This window comes from Carassius auratus, chromosome 16 (genome assembly GCF_003368295.1).
Source record: "Carassius auratus strain Wakin chromosome 16, ASM336829v1, whole genome shotgun sequence".
In the NCBI taxonomy this organism is placed as follows: Eukaryota; Metazoa; Chordata; class Actinopteri; order Cypriniformes; family Cyprinidae; genus Carassius; species Carassius auratus.
Window position 1 is genome coordinate 22,678,432 of NC_039258.1, and position 14,682 is coordinate 22,693,113.

A 14,682-nucleotide genomic window follows, 5' to 3' on the forward strand; every position below is an offset into this window, starting at 1 on the left:
TATCTTGCAATTCAGATTTTATGACTCAAAGTTGCGAGATAGAATTGCGTGATATAAACTGCAAAAGAGAGTTTTAAAGTAAAAATTGTGAGTTAAAATGTCAGAGTTGCGAGATGACTCTTTTATTATGGAAATCCATTTAAACTAAAACAAGTTTATTGCGATACTTTTTATCTTGCAGTTTTGACATTTTTGTATTCGGAATTGTGAGTTTATAAAAAAAGAATGTCAGAATTGCGAGAAATAAACTTTGAGTTTATATCTCGCAATTTTGACTTTATAACTCACAATTGAGTGTTATAAAGTCAGAACTACAAGATATAAACTCGCAATTCTGAGAAAAAAAAAATCTGAATTGTGAGATAAAAAGTCGCAATTACCTTGTTTATTCAGTGGTGAAAACGTGCTCCCATCGATGCGGCCGAGTGGGGCGTTGATCTTCCTTCTGTGGAGTCTCAGCTGGGCATATATATATATATATATATATATACCAGTGATTAACTTGTAACTTGGCAAACAATGTAGAAGTTGATCCCAACACTGCCAGTAGCAGAGAGAGAACCCTATCCTCCTAATCCGATGGCATGTCACTGGAAGAAGTCCTTCTTTGCCGAGCTTGAGTCATGTCACATGACGCCGTATCGTGAAGAGCAGCGTTCTGGCTCTGAGCTGCTTGGTCTGAGTTTGTGTCTCCTCAGGGTGTGTGATGGATATCATCTTGATCTGAGAGCTGTTACTTATATTACCAGCTTTGTGAAGCCTATCCTCAATAATGTCATCATGCTAGAAGAATAACTACTGACAAATACTCATTGAACCATCCAGATCTACATGCTCAGGGTCGTCCCGGGTCAATGAACAATACATTTGTATTGTTACAGTATTTATGAATCTGTGTTAGTGTTAGAATGCACCTGTTCATGTTAGCTCAGGTTCATTAAAACAGTAAATAATAAATATGTGTCACACTTTTGTTTGAGGACCAATTCTCACTAACTAGCTATTAACTACGACTTTTGACTCAATTAAATTAATAGATACAAGTTTCAAAAGTGTTATTGTTAGTTCATGTTAAATAACATAGTTAACTAAGGAAGTTTATTATAAAGTGTTACAGACAGTTCTTTTCAGTTTTTCAGTTTTAGTTACAGACAGTTCTTAGTTTTGTTATTTTAGTACTTTGGCTGAAATAAAATAGGTTACAAGATTTTTTTTCTTTTGTATTTTACGTATTTAAATTAATGAAGGGCTTGTTTTGGTTGATGATGATAACCCTGTTACTCCCAAGTTATTACACTGTGTTATATATTTGTGTGTGTTTATTTATTAATTTTCTTTATATTGCAGATTCTGTGGCGTCAGTTTCTGAAATTTAAAGAAACAGAGCTTCCCGCAAAACAGTCGGACAAGAGCCGCTCCACACACCTCTACCAGTCCTTTGAGGTTTGTACACATGATCAGAATACACTATATTGTGCTACAGTCACGAGATGTGAAAGTCATTTCAGTTTTGAATCTGTACAATGATATGTTTCCTCTGCTTTAACGTGATTTTCCACCATTTCCTCACAGAGCGCGGTCCACGCCGGTCAGGTCAAGGTTCCTCCAGGTTATCATCCCACTGACGTGGAGAAGGAATGGGGTCGTCTACAGGTGTCTATTCTGGAGAGGGAGAGACTGCTCCGGATAGAGTTGGAGAGGTGAGGAAGACGTCTCAGACCACAGATAAAACTGGCAAACACTGACATTACATCAGCTGTTATGACACAATGAAGGCCATTCTAGACTAATGAGAGCTGCATGAGAATGATGCGGTCTCAAAATGCATCACTTTAGCACTTAAAATGCATGCATTTTATTGCATTTGATGCAATTATCAATAAGTGGTATCCACAAACAGAGCTTCTCTCTTCATTTTCGCTCAGTGACTTGTAATCAGCTGATGTTTTGGTGATTTTTAGTTTGTCGTAGTATATACAAACAAGTTAAAACACTGACTGTGTGTATGTTTTTTTTTCATCACTTGGTTTATTGTTTAATCATTTAAATCTGCCGTAACTACCAAACTATGTTACTGTTCAAAATTGAGCAATGCTTGAATGAATACTCTCCTGTATGAACTACATTGTTTGCTGTTTTGATGCAGGAAAAAACTTGAACTGTTTGTCAAAAGTTTGGGTTTTTCACAATCAAGGAGAATGCAGAAAAGAATGTGTTTCTGTTTCGTTATAAAACATTTGCTTAGTGTGATCATCATAGTTTTAATGGATCCAAATTCTGGGTTTTTAACCATCCTAGTTATATAGAGACTGATGAATGTGTATTCGACGCATGAGTGATTTCCAAACATAAGTATTGATTGTTCTCTTCAGTTTCTGTGAAGCAGTGTAGTAAGTTTACTGATTTCCGTGTCGGTGTGGCCGATAAAAGAATGCTGCGATTCAATGAAATAAAATAGTCCTGGATATTCCGTCATCTTGAAGGAGAGGGAGTATCATACACAGCAGGACACGTCCCATGTCTCAAAACAATGCCGGCTTCTCGCTGGACGAGAGTAATATGCAGCACACAGTTTCTTCATGGGCTGTGGTTTGGTCTGCGCGCGTCCCATGACAGGATTATGACAGAAATAACATGCTTTTTATGCATTTTGGGGAGTCTTGCATGCTGTTGGACTGTAAAAAATGGCATTTGTGACAGACCTGTTTCGTTTCGAGTATTTGCTTCGTGGTGGAAAACTGTGAGTTTCTTGTTTGTTTTGTTGTTTTCAATTACTTGTGATCAATTCCCCGTCATATTTTTTCACATTTGTTTTATTTTAGTTTAAAAGTTTTTACTTTATTGAAAATCCTGTCTCTTCATTTTATTGAAAAATCTTTTGGTCGTTTGTGTAATAGTCTCGCATACATCAGACCTGATCGGCATAACGTCTGGTCCTCATAGCAGCTTATTTGAAATAAAAATGTCATCAAATTGTCCATTTGCAGGTTAGAGCGTCTCCAGCAGATCGTCAGTAAAGTACAGACTGAATCAGGCATGTGTGAGGAACAGATCAACCAGACTGAGTCTCTGCTGCAGACGGTGAGATCAACACACTCTTATAGTTACTGTTCAGTCAAACGTGACCCTGGAGCACAGAAGCAGTCGTAAGTAGCACAGGCATATTTGTAGCAATAACCAACGATACATTGTATAAGTCAAAATTCTAAATTTTTCTTTTATGCAGTATATTATGCATCGCTAAGAACTTTATTTGGGGAACTTTGAAAAAAAGTGATTGTTTAGATTTTTATTTTTTTATTTTTTTTTGCATCGTCAGATTCAAGATATTCAAATAGTTGTAATATCATCCAAATACTGTTCTATCATAACAAACCATACTTCAATGGAAAGCTTTTTATTATAAATAAAAAAAAGGAAAAGAAAGAAAGAAGACCCTTATGACTGGTTTTGTGGTCCAGGGTCACAAATGTGAGTGTAAACTATGAAGTTGCTGTTTAAACTTTGCACTGTAGTGACTTTGACTTTGTTGCAGGATATCCGTCTCCTGAGTGCTGGGAAACCAGCGCAGCACACGGCTGAGGTGGAGAGGGATCTGGACAAAGCCGACGGCATGATCCGGCTCCTCTTCAACGACGTTCAGCTGCTCAAAGACGGGCGCCACCTGCAGGCAGAGCAGATGTATCGCAGGTGAGTCCATTTAGTGGAAAACCTTCTTCCAGGAGACTTCAGTGCATTAACTCTTTCCCCACCAAACCCTGAATTTTTTTGTGTTTCTGCGTTTCACTGTTATGCACTCGGGGGCGCTATTACGCATCTCCTGAATGAGTCTAGAAAGTGCCGATCAAAAATATAGGCAAGGAGGCACAGAAACGAGAGATCTCATATGTAAGCATATGCATATGAAAAATAATGCTATCATCAAAAATAAATAACATGCAAATGAAATCAGCCTAAAGTTATCGTGTGAAATGTTGATCTGTGCAAGCTTTAGGAGTGCTGATGGAAACCATCCACTGCATTGTTGCTCTGATCATCTAATTAAACTTACCAACATTCAAGTGTTCATGTATTGCACGTTCAGATATTTTCTACAAAAAATATATATATTCTGGGGGCCATGAATTTTAATGAAAATTGTCAAAAAAGAAAAAACTTTTTTCGGTAACACTTTAGAATGAGGTTCCATTAGTTAATGTTAGTTAACTACTTTCGTTACATGAACTAAGCAAGAACAATCCTTCTACAGCATTTATAAGTCTTAGTTCATGTTAATTTCAACATTTACTAATGCATTATTTAAATCAAAAGTTGTGCTTGTTACATTAGTTAATGCACTGTGAATTACCATGAACTAACAATGAATAACTGTATTTTCATTAACTACATTAACGAAGATGAATAAATACAGTAATTAATGTATTATTCATTGTTTGTTCATGTAATTAATACATTAACTAACATTAACTAATGGAACCTTATTCTAAAGTGTTACCCTTTTTTAAAACGTTGGTGGGGAAAGGGTAAAAAGGGATATTTCTTTCCCTTTTGGACCTACGAGTAATTTTATTGGATGAAACTTCTCTGTAATGTAATGTAAGCAAACTTTCCTTCCTCAGGGTGTACCGCTTACACGAGCGCTTGGTGAACCTGCGCAGCGACTACAACCTGAGGCTCAAGCCCAGCGTCAGCACTGCCTCTCACGTCTCCATCACACAGATTTCCCAGAAGTCTGTGCAGCGTGCACGGCCCGAGCTGGATGAGGTCACCCTGCGTTACGCGCAGGATCTGTTATCCTGGGTGGAGGAGAACCAGCGGCGGATCGATACGGCCGAGTGGGGCATCGATCTTCCCTCTGTGGAGTCTCAGCTGGGCAGCCACAGAGGACTTCACCAAACCATCGAGGACTTCAGGGCTAAGATCGAGCGCGCACGAACAGATGAGGTACTTTAATGGTTTACTTGTTGTATTACTTTTTTCATGGAGGCTCTTATCTTTCCAGACTACTATTCTTATATGAATAATATTTTTTTATATTCTTTATTTACGTATTTCCCTTTTTCCCTTGTTTCTTGTCATGATATAGCTATGGTAGCTGACATGGTGCTAAGTAATAAACATCAAACATATTAAACGTATTAAATTTGCCTCATCATGATTTTTACTTGCCATATAACTAATTATAGTAATTAAATATTTCTAGTTAAAAATGACTGTGAATGAATAATTAAAAGTAATTTACAAATGAATAATTATTAACCAATTAATTCATTAACAAACTATGCCTTCACACATACTGTGTTTTGCAAATCTCAGCTGCTTGATTGTTTATACTGTCACAAAATAGACACTCTTATCACATATCTCTATATTTAAAGTTGAATATATGAACATTTCACCAAAAGACATACAGTAAATTCAAGCAAAGCAATATATAAAACATTAGACATTTTAACAACTTTTTTATATTGTGGCAAAATAGAATGATAACTATAAATATGTAAATATAGCTGTATTAGCAGTTTTATCAGTGGACAGTACGGATCTGTGTATTATTATTGTTGTCTGCCGCTTTAAATACTCAAGCTCGTTAAAGCAGAATGGATTCTGATTGGCTGTCAAAGGCTTTATTGTTCATCAGCTGCAAAAAAAACTTCATATTCCACATATTCATATTCCACTCATATCATTCATTCCTCTTTCTTGTTATCTTTATAGTTGTGATGTGGACTGTGCTGTTCTTATTGAATTAGAACAATTATACAAACTTTATAGTATTAGTCGTTGGTGCGAACAGCCCTTGAGGCAGAACGAAAAAGGCTCAATACAAATATAAATGTGATTTTAATAAATACCTGAGCTTTCTTCCTCTTTGTGTGTTTCAGAGCCAGCTCTCGCCTGCAAGTAAAGGCACATACAGAGACTATCTGGGCAAACTGGATCTGCAGTACAACAGACTGCTGGTGAGTGCTTTAACCAGTAGCTATTATAAACCACTAGGACTTGCAGAGTGTCAGCACACATCTCTCTTCTTCTCTAGAACTCCTCCAAGTCCCGTCTGAGAAACCTGGACCAGCTGTATAACTTCGTCAGCGCCGCCACCAAGGAACTGATGTGGCTCAATGACAAAGAGGAAGAGGAGGTCAACTACGACTGGAGCGAGCGCAACACCAACATGACTGCGAAGAAAGAGAACTACTCCGTAAGTGCAGAGCTCTGATTAGGGTTGTCTGTTGCTCGTTGTAGTTTAACCAGGTGTAAATGGAGAATACTGACAGGATACTGGATTGATCTTCATGGTCTAACTCATTCCTCAGGGACTCATGCGAGAACTGGAACTTAGAGAGAAGAAAATCAACGACATCCAGGCCACTGGAGACAGACTGATCAAAGACGGACATCCGGGCAAGAAGACTGTCGAGGTACGGAGTCAACCGTTCTTGTTTTTAAAAGAAGACATGGTTCATCTTTACCATGCATTACAAAGAGATGATTATAATTATTTATTATGTGCATTGTGATACATTATATCTTACATTTAAAATGCACAGCGTATTGTTGAATTGATAAGTGTACTAAAGTATTATCTGTGCTTATAATTATTAATGAGTTCATGCAATGCATTACAATGAGGCATAATAAATGCATTAAAACTACTTTTATAATGCATTATGCATAAAGGCATTACCATAACTGTTTTATATGCGAGTATCTTTTAAAGTGTAATTTATTTCTGTGATGCACAGCTGTATTTTCAGCCTCATTCCTCCAGTCTTCAGTGTCACATTCTTCAGAAACATGCTAGCGACATGCTAACAACATGCTAGCAACATGCTAGTCGCATGCTAATCATGCTAGAAACATGTTAACAACATGCTAGCAACATGTTAATCATGCTAGAAACATGCTAGCGACATGCTAGCAACATGTTAATCATGTTAGAAACATGCTAGCAACATGCTAATCATGCTAGAAACATGCTAGTCGCATGCTAATCATGCTAAAAACATGCTAGCATTTGCTGATTTGCTGCTCTAGAAACCATTCTGATCAGTAAGTGTGTGTTGTGTTGATCTGCAGGAGTTCAGCGCAGCTCTGCAGACGCAGTGGAGCTGGATCCTCCAGGTGTGCTGTTGCATTGAAACTCATCTCAGAGAAAACACTGCATACTTCCAGGTACAGCATCAGTATCATCTAACCATGTGCAATTCTTCGTTGGTCAAGCATGTATGAGCATTATTCTTCTCTTCTCCTCCCGTAGTTCTTTGCTGATGTGAGAGATGCTGAGCAGAGGATGAAGAAGATGCAGGAGACCATGAAGAAGAAGTACACGTGTGACCGCAGCACCACTGCCACTCGTCTGGAGGATCTACTGCAGGACGCTGTCGTGAGTTTGCTTTCCACTGTCTCACAAAACTAAACTGTAATGCTAGTGTTTGTTTAGTGTTTAAAAAGTCAGATTAATAGGTAGCTGTAAGCTAACTAAGTGAGTTTGACCGCAGGAGGAAAGAGAGCAGCTGAACGAGTTCAAGTCTGACATCGCTGGCCTGACGAACAGAGCCAAGTCCATCGTCCAGCTGAAGCCGCGGGACCCCACCAGCCCCTCCAGAGGAAAGCTGCCCGTCCAAGCTGTGTGTGACTTCAAACAGATGGAGGTAGAGACTCGGTCACACACACTCACACACACTCACAGAGTGCTCGTGCTGCACGCTTGACCTCTGCTTCTGCTGACAGATCACCATGCACAAGGGCGACGAGTGCACGCTCATCAATAACTCACAGCCCTTCAGGTGGAAGGTCCTGAACCGCTCGGGGAACGAGGCCGTGGTGCCCTCCATCTGCTTCCTCGTGCCCCCCGTCAACAAGGAGGCTGTGGAGAGCGTGTCCAGGTGCGTTATACACACTGCACTGGGAAATACTGTTTTCTGGACAACTTTACTGCTTACTGTCATTGATGTACTAGTATAGGTTTTCAGAAGAAATATTCATTTCTTTTTTTAAAGTTTCTTCATTTTGTTGTGTGTTTTTGTAGTTGTTATTTATTTTTTTGTTTGTTTCATTGATATGCTATTATATTTTTTTATATATATTTTGATAGATATTTTCTGTTTTCATATTTGAGTTGTTTTGTTTTGTGTTTTTTTACCTTTTTATTACCGTATTTTCCGGGCTGTATGTCACACTTTTTTTCAGGTGAGACTTATAGTCCGAAAAGTAGTGTTTTTAAACATGCATATTTATAGCATTTATTATTTATTATTACGTTTTAGTTTATATAATTGTATTTATATTTTGAATTTCAGCTAAAAAAAGAAACAAAAATGAGAAATGTTGCTTCGGCTGAAATAAAAATTATTATTTTTTCTGAGAAAAGTAGCTATATACCATTATAAGATACTATATTTTTGTATTATATTATATTTTCATTTGTTTTTTGTTTATTATTTCTTGAGGGCTGGGGGTCAGTTTTTTTGCTGTCTTTTTTTTTTTTTGCATTTTTCAACAGTATGTGTACTGTTTTTATGAGAATTTACTGCATCAGTGGTAGCTATTTTAATACAAGTAAAAAAAGTGAAACGTCTTGGCACCTAGTTTTTCTTTGTTCAGCTTTCTCTTTCTCAGAACGCAGTATGACTGAAGCAGACTGTAATGTTTAGACGTGTTGTTGTGTGGTTGTTTGTGTCAGTCTGGACGCCGGTCAGCAGCAGACTCAGGCTCTGTGGCAGAAGCTCCACGCTGACCTCAGGAGTCTGCTCTCCTGGCAGTATCTGATGAAAGACATCCATCTCATCCGCTCCTGGAACATCACCACGGTCCGTTCTACACCTCACTCGTGACATAAATACACACCTGTGTTATAGTCATTACCTTAGGATTCAGCACAACTGACTGATGAAATGCGTTTGCTACTGAAAGAGATCAGTGCAGATATGCTGTGGGACTTAAATGCACTGTCTGGTTATTTCGTTTTAAAATAAAATAACACTTGTTCTACTAAACAACATGGGATTTTTCCTCTAATTGAGTAACTTGATTGTAAGGTCGCAGACCGACAGTTATATTTAGGAAACAAGCCGTAAACAAGGAAAATTGCTTTACTGAATAACAGGATTTTCAAGGGCTCTTCTAAATGAATTAAAGAGTAGACTTGATAGTTTTCCAACAGATTTCAGATGAGAGACGAGATCAAGATTATTAAATAGGCCTGTTATTGTAAATTTGACATGATTTGTAATGTTCATGTTTCAGTTGAAGACGATGAAGTCGGACGAGTACCAGCTGATGCTGAGGAACCTGCAGATGCACTATCAGGACTTCCTCAGAGACTCCCGGGACTCCAAGGTCTTCGACTCCAGCGATAACCTGCAGGTGGAGAGGGACTACAAGGAGGCCGTCCAGCACTACGACAGCCTGCTGCGCTCCCTGGAGAAAGGTACAGACCCCAAGCGCTGACAGAGCCCTCCGTGCATTACACTGAGACACGAGGATGTTGTGTAACTGTTGAATTCACGTTTCAGGAGCCGCTGTCAGAGCGCAGGGTGAGTCTTGTGCTCCTGAGCAGGGTATCATGGATGAACTGCTCTGTCACGGATGTTGTTTGCTTCCTGTGCTTTAGCTACAGAGTGTGCATGTACTGAAACACTCAACAGAGTAAACACACAGCCTGATGCAGTCCTGAACCTGTAAACAGAGTATAGTTTTCTTTTAGATGACGTCCATCGGGTAAATCCTTCGAAACATGACAGGGTTATTATAGTTAACTAAAACAAAACTGAAGAAGATGCATCATTGTATTGCTTGTTAATGCAGTAAAACATATTTAACTGGTTTGAGCTGTAAAAATATGCCTTATTTTCATCATGCACATTTAATGAATTATGTTTTTCTTTGGTTTTGGGATGAAATGTGAGTCACTAACACAGATGGAATGTGTGTGACGTGACTAAGTGTCCTGACCGATCTGTCGTTTGTCTTTAGTGTTGATGGAAAGCGTAATAACAGATCTGCTCTCTTCGCAGGCGAGCAGGATGAATACATATGCAAGACGTACATCACCCAAATCAAAAGCCTGCGGCTGCAGATCGAGGACTGTGAGTCTCGTACGGTGGCTCGTATCCGGCAGCCCGTGGACAAAGACCCGCTCCGAGACTGCATTCAGAAGACTGCGGATCAGAGAGTACGACACACCACACTTCTTCATATTTTATCCAGTTAAAAACTATTGGCCAGCTGATGTATGTGTATACAAATTCAAGTCATATTTGTGACTCATAAATGAGGGGATTTCAACAAACACATCCCCAAAATCGCAATATAAGATGTTTTGCTTTGTGATGTTACTTTTGTGAGATTTAAGCACGTTTCCCTGAGATATTCTTCTTATTGTAATGGATCCGTTTCCTTAGTTTGTGTTTCTCATTTCTCAATTATTGTGATAGTCATGAAATGCTTATTACTGCAATACAAACTAAATTAAAGACACAAAACAAATACTAAAACAATACGAGATATGAATGAGAGCGAGTGGTGAGATTTTAACCTGTCGTTCTATTAAAATGTGTGCTTAACTGTCCTGAAAATAATATCATAATATCAAAAACTAAAAAATACTCTGAAAAGATATAATCAGTGTTATTTTAGTGTTTTTGAGATACTATTGTAGTTTGTATTCATATTTTGGATCAGTTTTTACTCTTCAAGTTAAAATTGAGTGATTTTGTTGTGTTTGTCACTGTTTGTATAGAGAGAGATTTTTTTTATTTTTTTTTTCAGTTATCGTTTTAGTTATATTTTACATCAAGTTAGACTAAAAAATGAAAGATTTTGCTTCAAAATAAGGGAATATATATTTTGATGTTATAAAATAATATATTACATTTTTATCAGTTAACATTTATTTTATTTCAAGCAACAATTTTATGTTTAATTGTTTTAAGCAACCGTACCTTGAATATTATTTCTAATTTTGTATTTAGATTATTATGTGAATTATAACTCAGAGCATTTTTTTTTTTGTCATATTAACCACGTGAGTGATTGTGTTTTTGTCTCTGTCTCAAACAGAAAGTGCACACGGAGCTGGACGGCGTTAAGAAGAGCCTGGAGCGAGTGTCTGAGAAAGCTGAGGAGGTGCTGTCCTCTCCGCAGCAGTCCAGCTCTCCGGTCCTGCGCTCCGAGCTGGACATCACCCTGCAGAAGATGGACCAGACCTACAACCTGTCCTCGGTCTACCTGGAGAAGTGAGGGCGCTCTCACCTGTCTCGTGTCTGTGTTTGCACTGCGTATCTACTGCTGCTTTACGTTCATCTTTTGTCTCTTGTTCTTTGTACAGTATTATTATGTACTAATAATCTTAAGCATAAGATTAGATTAAGGCAATTGTTTTGTTTTTTTTCCGTAGACTCAAGACAATAGAGATCGTGATCCGTAACACACAAGGGGCAGAAGATGTGGTGAAGAAATATGAGAATCGTCTGCGTGAGGTTCACACGGTGCCTACAAACGTCCAGGAGGTGGAGAACTACTGCTCTGAGCTCAAGGTAATATTAACTCTTCACGTACTGCTTGATGCTTTGTTTTGTGGATTATTCTAGCACTTGTATGTAGTTCCATCAAATCTGGGCTTCAGTAACTTGTCGACTTGTGTTCAGCGGATGCGTTCGGAGGCAGACACCCAGCGGCCCGTGTTTGATGACATGGAGAGTGAGCTGGCCAAGGCCACGGCGGTCAGCCAGCGCATGCTTCAGGTTCACAGCGAGCGGGACGCCGAGCTGGATCACTACCAGCAGCTCCTGGGCAGTCTTCAGGACCGCTGGCGCGCCGTCTTCGCTCAGATCGACCTGCGGCAGCGTGAGCTCCAGCAGCTGGGCCGGCAGCTGGGATACTACAGAGAGAGCTACGACTGGCTCATCCGCTGGATCGCAGACGCCAAACAGCGGCAGGAGAAGATCCAGGCCGTGCCTATAATCGACAGCAAGACGCTCCAAGAGCAGCTGGCACAGGAGAAGGTACGTGCAGTGGCGTAACTCACATCTTACAGGTCCTCCCCGAAGAGCGAGATGAGGCCCCTCCCACCAGCAGTGATGTCATGAATGAAAACTGTGCACCTGCTACAATTATTTAATTCAAGCTTATTTGTATAGCGCTTTTTACGATACAAATCATTACGAAACAACTTTACGTTTAATATATATATATTTGTATATATATTTGTACCAGTGTGTAGTATTTTATAAATAAAAGTTTGAACTGTGTGAAATATGGAACAAGACCAATAAAGATCTGGTGAAGATTGTTTTAAGTCTCAGAAGAGAAGTCTCTGGAATATTAATTTATGTGCATTAGTTGTCTGACATACATTGCAATGAGATTCTTTTTGTTAACCTGTTGCAAAAGTGTAAGTATAACATGCAGATTTTTTTCACAGAAACTGCTTGAAGAGATTGAGAAAAACAAAGAGAAAGTGGATGAGTGCCAGAAATACGCCAAAGCGTACATCGATACCATTAAGGTGAGAGAGAGAGTTCTAATAGAAAGTGTATTTAAATGTATTTATTTACCTACAATTTGTGGATGGAGTGCTACAATCTTATTTATTTATTTATTTTTTCCCCCAGGACTATGAACTTCAGTTGGTTGCCTACAAAGCTCAGGTCGAACCTCTGACTTCTCCTTTGAAGAAAACCAAGATGGAGTCTGCCTCTGATAACATCATTCAAGAGGTTAGAAAGAGCTCAGATCATTCACTTCTTATACATTTGCATTACTGTATTTGACTGCTGCATAAGTAACTATGGTGTTTATTATTTTCAGTAAGCACTTATGTTACCCTACCAACTTTAACTGAAATATTTTAATTGTAATTTTTCAATATGCTTTGTCTCTTCTATAGTATGTCACTCTGAGAACTCGCTATAGTGAATTGATGACGCTGACCAGTCAATACATCAAGTTCATCACAGACAGTCAGCGGCGCATCGAGGACGAGGAGGTGCGTGACATCAGGGCACCCTGCTCATACCAAACTAACCCAACACCTAACATTAACCAACCCAACCAACCACTCATCAGGAAAAAACATCTAGATATAATTAATGTATGGTGGACTCGACATTTCTTCTATGTCATTTTGGGCACAAATACAACTATTTTCGATAGTATTCCACTTCAAATGTTTCAGAAATATGTGACGGGTATAAAACTTTGAATAAATTATGCCCTAATTATTTCTTGCTTAAAATATTAAGCACTGATAATCACATTATCTGTTATGGGCAATTTATTTAGTTTTTCTACTTTTACACTTTTATTTCTCAACAATTAAAGAAGAAAGAATAGCTCATGATGATTAATTTACAGATGCATTTAATTTATTTGAAAAGGTACAAGCAGCTGAAGAGTTATTTGAATTTTAACAGAACAGTAAATTTTATATTTGTACATCAGACAGTGTCTGATACACACTAGAGAAAGCAAGTCATATGAGGCCCACCTTTCCTATACACTTTTCTGTTTTCTCACTACTGTATGTCTTTCAAACCCTAACCTTTGATTTCTTTGCTTCTCTTAACTGCTTGCCAGTGCTTTGTCTTGATGATTGCTTGAACTTTTTTGGGCTCTAAAGAGGTAAAACTTTTCATTATGCTATAGTAATTTCATACCAATATTCCAGTATCCTTCTTCATAAATATCCTGCATTTTCTTCTATCAAGCTTTTATGAGTTACCCTTTAAAGTTAAATGTTATGGCACTTTTGTTCATTGTAGTGTTCTGATTCTCATTGTTCATATGTTAGATTGTCTACTTAATTTAGTTTTAATTACCTTAAATACATAACTATAATTAAAAGTTCATATATATATATATATATATATATATATATATATATATATATATATGTAAATAATCTTAATTGAGAATCAGATTACTACTGCCCTTTTTGTCATGATATTTTAAAGTAATTTTTAGATCATGTTTTTTCATACTAACCTTTCCTCTTTATCTGTGGGTAAAGACCTGCTTGTCTGCCTGAATCATTGTTTTTAACACATTATGTTTTTAGCTCATTTTTCATTGCTAACTAGAGTACTTGCTTGCACTGTTGGTATTTAGTTTGTTTTTCTCACCATTTTCTTAGGCCACCAAATCAAATTCTCATTCTTAACAATGATTTTTAGAAAGGCAGAATTCTGATAGTTTTTATTAATTGTGTGCTCCGTTTTCATCCCTCGCATGTTATGAGAGTGTAGTGTTATAAACCAATGTTGTGTGTGTCCATACATTAATTATATCATCTTACCATAACCCAAAATATTGCATATCATTTTTGACTGTTAATTTACCTTAACCCCATTTGTCATGATTGCATCTAAACTAAGTTTTTCTTTGAGCCAAATAATCATCTTAACACTTAAAGAATTCACTGAAAAATGCAAACTTTGTCATCATTTGCTCGACCTGATGTTATTCCAAACCCTAAATGTCTGTCTTGCTTCCATGGAACACAAAAGAGAAACATTTAATAATGATTAGGATTTGAAGCTTTCAAGCTTCAAAAGTGATGAAACACAATAACAGTTGTCCATAAAACCTGTGTGTTGACTTCCTAGATTTCTGAAGATATTCAGTTGGGTGAAAACTTTAGTCACTATTCAGTGAAAAATATTCTAGTGAATAGTAACT

The 14,682-nt window shown here is 37.9% G+C and overlaps 1 pseudogene; it reads left to right on the top strand.

The window, feature by feature from the left end:
• LOC113116556 (plectin-like) overlaps positions 1–14,682 on the top strand; it is a 62,787-nt pseudogene that overhangs the window by 35,891 nt on the left and 12,214 nt on the right.